The 5,101-nt window shown below is 48.1% G+C and overlaps 1 protein-coding gene across 1 annotated transcript in view; it reads right to left on the minus strand.

Moving 5' to 3' along the window:
• Positions 1-3,798, minus strand: part of PHF1 (PHD finger protein 1) — a 44,246-nt gene extending 40,448 nt beyond the window's left edge. Inside the window, exon 1 of the mRNA XM_075323194.1 lies at positions 3,774-3,798. The gene's annotated coding sequence lies outside the window, so the exon portion shown is untranslated. The remainder of the gene's footprint in view (positions 1-3,773) is intronic.
• Between the last annotated feature and the right edge of the window lie 1,303 nt (positions 3,799-5,101).

Raw genomic sequence — 5,101 nt, forward strand, 5'->3', positions numbered from 1 at the left:
CGGCGGTCTGGAGCAGCGTGCAAAGGACAGTCAGCACCAGGGCAGGAGCCTCTCGGACCCCGGCAAGGCTAGGAGTCGCCATAATTTTCCGAATCCGTCAGTGAAGGGGACGTCGATCCCCCAACAACCAAGTCCCGATTGAAGGCAACAGTCCAACCATTAAGGAGGAACACCGCCACCGCCAAGGCACCAGTTCCTCAGGGCCAGCGTCTGCGGGCAAAGTAGAGCTCCTCCGGTCCAGCTTGAAGCCGGGGAGCGGGTTACCGGTGGGGACCCATCGCTACCAACTTAGAAACATCAGGTGCAGGTCAGAGGGACATCACCGTTACCTACTGGGAGAGCAAGTGCAGCCGTCCGTGGGAACCGTCTTTCCAGCCGTGTGGTTTACCGTAAAACTGTGTCAACGTCTCAGGCTGAGTGAGTACCACAGTGCCGCAAGGCACAGCGCTCCCCCCGCGTCCCTGCGCCCACCAGGCCCTGCATCTCCCATCTCATCACCGGGCCCCGGGATCACCAACCCCTACCCACGGAGGGGCAACGCAACACCTGGCTGCTCCGCATCACCATCCCCGGGATCCCCATATTGAGCAGCGGTGGTGAAATCACCACAACTGTGGGTGGCGTCATGGACAATAAACTATCCCCACACCCAACAACCCCCCTTTCACTCACGGGCGAGGAGTGCCGCTCGAGAACCCCCGGGATCCGGCCCACAGCTCGAGCCACCACTGAGCAGCAGCCGCCGGACCCGAGCAGAAGGGGTGAGCGTAGTGTGCTGACACCCTCCTCCCCGCCCGTGACACCAGCATTCACTGGACAACAGCATTTCAGCATTTAGATGGATGCCTAAGCATTGCACTGAACAGCAAAAGTGAGCAGAAGGTGCATGCATAAAGTACCCTAAGGGGACTAGTAAAACCAATAGAAAATGTAAACATTTAAAAAAAAAAAATATGAAAAAAATTAAAAAAAACCCTAAACGCTCAAATTACCCCTCTTTTGCCCAATTAAAATTAAAACAATAATAAAAAACACATATTTGGTTCAGAAATAATATAATAATAATTTGTTATTTCTATAGCACCAACATATTCTGCAGCGCTTTACAATTCAGGAGGATCATATACAAACAAATAACAGTTGTAGAAAATACAATGAAGTGTGGAGAAAAAAAAAAAGACAACCCTGCTCGTGAGAGCCTTACAATCTACAATGAGATGGGGGGAAACAAAGAGCAAGTGCTTATTTACAATGACAATCCAGCCATCTCAAGGAAATGGGGGATAGATAAGGGATGCCTTAACCAGTCAGCCAGAACCTTAAGATGCATTTGACGGGGAGTTATGTTCTGAGAAGACGTAGAGGGACTATGTAAATTTAATTCGGCTAGTGATAGGCCGTCCTAAAAAGATGAGTTTTTAGGGAGCGTCTGAAGCTGAGTAAGTTATGACTTGTCCTAGCTTCTTGGGGTAGAGCGTTCCGGAGGATTGGTGCAGCTCGGAAGAAGTCTTGGATCTGGAAGTGGGAGGTTCGGATTAGTGTTGATGTTAGCCGAAAGCCATTTGCAGAGCATAGGGAACAGGTAGGGTGATAGACAGAGAGTAGGGTGGAGATGTAGGGGGTGCCGCACTGTGGAGAGCTTTGTGGTGATAGACAGAGATGAGGGTGTAGATGTAGGGGGGTGCCGCACTGTGGAGAGCTTTATGGGTGAGAACAAGCAGTTTGAATTGGATCTTGTGATATATGGGCAGCCAGTGCAATGACTGGCACAGAGCAGAGGCATCCGAGTAGCGGTTGGCCAGATAGGTGACCCTGGCTGCTGCATTATGGATTGACTGTAGAGGGGAGAGTCTAGTTAGGGGGAGACCAATTAATAGAGAGATACAGTAGTCAAGGCGAGAGTGGATCAGGGCCACGGTGAGGGTTTTTGTTGTTTCCATTGTGAGAAAGGGGCGGATTCTAGAGATGTTCTTGAGGTGCAGGCGGCAGGTGCGGGCAAGAGATTGTCTATAGGAGGTGAAGAAGAGATCGGTGTCAAGTATAACCCCCAGACAGCGGGCCTGTGGCCTAGGACTTATCGTTGTGCCACACACAGAGAGGCAGATGTTAGGTTTAGGAAGGTTGGGAGATGGAGGGAAAAGCAGAAGTTCAGTTTTGGAAAGGTTTAGTTTCAGATAGAGAGCAGACATGACGTTGCAACCTGCAGTCAGGCAGTCACTGGTGTTCTGTAGTACAGCGGGGGTGAGCTCAGGGGATGAGGTGTATAGCTGTGTGTCATCACCATAAAGATGGTACTGGAAGCCAAATCTGCTGATGGTCTGTCCAATTGGAGCAGTGTAGAGGGAGAAAAGAAGAGGGCCAAGGACTGAACCTTGAGGGACCCCAACAGTGAGAGGAAGAGGAGAAGATGTGGAGCCAGCAAATGATACGCTGAATGAGCGGCCAGAAAGATAGGAAGAAATGCCCGATCTATCAAAATATAAAATCAGTTAATCTGATCAGTACACGGTGTAGTGAGAAAAAAAAAATCAAACAGCCAGAATTACGGTTTTTGGGCGCCGCAACATTGCATTAAAATGCAATAACAGACGATCAAAACATCAAATCTACCCAAAAATGGTTTCATTAAAAATAAAAAAAATAAGCCGTCACTAAGCCCCAGATACTGAAAAAGGAGAATGTCATGAGTCTTGGAAAGTGACAACAAAAGCGTCTTTTTTTTTTTTTTGTTACAAACTCCTGAATGTTTTTACACCCCTTAGCTTAGATAAAAGTAAATCTACAGGTTTGGTGTCTACGAACTCGTCCTGACCTGGGGAATCATAAAGTCAGGTTAGTTTTACCATATAGTGAACATGGTAAATAAAACCCCCAATAACATTGTGGAATTGCACTTTTTTTATGATTTCACTGCATTTGGATTTTTTTTTCACGTTTTCCAGTGCAACATGAGGCAGAATGAATGGTGACATTCAAAAGTACAACTCGTCCCACAAAAGACATATGGCATTATTGACAAGAAAAATAAAATAAGTTATGGGAGGAAAAAAAATAGAAAATTGCAGGGTGGAGGAGGGGTCAATGTCACCGGAAGCCTTCATGGCTGATCCCTTACATGAGTAAGGTGCCCTCCCATTTTTGACACATTGTAATCTCACATAAATCTACACAGGTGCCAGTTACATTGATGCCCACTGTCAGGAGCGCACGCTGAGGTATGTGCCCACAGAGAGCCATCTTAATGAACCACATGGTCTACGTTTTTCTTTTTTTTTTTTTCCACTCTCTGTAGGAAAGTGCAATCTGCTGTCTTCACAGTAACACACTTTTGTCCTCCGCCTTGTGGACAGGGACCAAAGAGAACGTTACACCACATCTGGACACTCTCCTGCCATGACCTGTGGGATCAGTGCACAGACGCGGAGCGCACCGAGCATTACTGACACACGAACCCCTCTGTTACTCAAAGGTAAGTCCCAAAAATTGGGAGATTGGGCGGCCCTATCCATCCATGTGCATGTCCGCCCACTGTCACATTGACGACTTCAGCGCTTGGCTATTTTCGGCAATCCTGTAGACTGAATAGACGGCGGTCATGCATGTTCACCTCATTGCAAAAAAAGGAAACTAACCTATGGGAAAACAGCATTGGAGCGGACGACGGTGCAATGTGGGAAAAATGCAACAAAACCGGGCTTTGTGCCCAGAAGTCCCCGGTGATTGGGGCCACAGTCCCCTTAGGTGGAGCGGCGACTGCCCATCAGTGCGGTTACCTGACGAGTACACGGAACGTCTGGTCGCAGCGTGAACGTGGCGTCACCATCATTGACCGCAGTCCACGTCTAGCGTCAACTATCTGTAAAAAAGATTTCCACAGTCAAACCAGCCATATTTTCTGCCTTTTATACATAGGAAACCTGAAATATCCACATTTAATCTGTAAAAAAATGAGGGGTAAATAGCAGCAACTACAAGTCCCAGCATGCACCACACAGCAGCAATTACAGTGTGTCATATGCAGGGAGGAACTACAAGTCCCAGCATGCACCACACAGCAGCAATTACAGTGTGTCATATGCAGGGAGGAACTACAAGTCCCAGCATGCACCACACAGCAGCAATTACAGTGTGTCATATACAGGGAGGAACTACAAATCCCAGCATGCACCACACAGCAGCAATTACAGTGTGTCATATGCAGGGAGGAACTACAAGTCCCAGCATGCACCACACAGCAGCAATTACAGTGTGTCATATGCAGGGAGGTACTACAAGTCCCAGCATGCACCACACAGCAGCAATTACAGTGTGTCATATGCAGGGAGGAACTACAAATCCCAGCATGCACAACACAGCAGCAATTACAGTGTGTCATATACAGGGAGGAACTAAAAGTCCCAGCATGCACCACACAGCAGCAATTACAGTGTGTCATATACAGGGAGGAACTAAAAGTCCCAGCATGCACCACACAGCAGCAATTACAGTGTGTCATATACAGGGAGGAACTAAAAGTCCCAGCATGCACCACACAGCAGCAATTATAGTGTGTCATATACAGGGAGGAACTAAAAGTCCCAGCATGCACCACACAGCAGCAATTACAGTGTGTCATATACAGGGAGGAACTAAAAGTCCCAGCATGCACCACACAGCAGCAATTACAGTGTGTCATATACAGGGAGGAACTAAAAGTCCCAGCATGCACCGCACAGCAGCAATTACAGTGTGTCATATACAGGGAGGAACTAAAAGTCCCAGCATGCACCACACAGCAGCAATTACAGTGTGTCATATACAGGGAGGAACTACAAGTCCCAGCATGCACCACACAGCAGCAATTACAGTGTGTCATATACAGGGAGGAACTAAAAGTCTCAGCATGCACCACACAGCAGCAATTACAGTGTGTCATATGCAGGGAGGTACTACAAGTCCCAGCATGCACCACACACTGAGCAGAGCTACAAGTCCCAGAGTGCAAAGAACACGAGCAACATTATAACCGCTGTACACGCCCCGCCTGCTGCAGCGACATCAGCGCTTGTTTATCCCATCTCGCGACCCGTAAGTGCTGGCAGCTGAGGTCCTGTCAGATTCC

This window comes from Anomaloglossus baeobatrachus, chromosome 9, assembly GCF_048569485.1.
Source record: "Anomaloglossus baeobatrachus isolate aAnoBae1 chromosome 9, aAnoBae1.hap1, whole genome shotgun sequence".
Lineage (NCBI taxonomy): Eukaryota > Metazoa > Chordata > Amphibia > Anura > Aromobatidae > Anomaloglossus > Anomaloglossus baeobatrachus.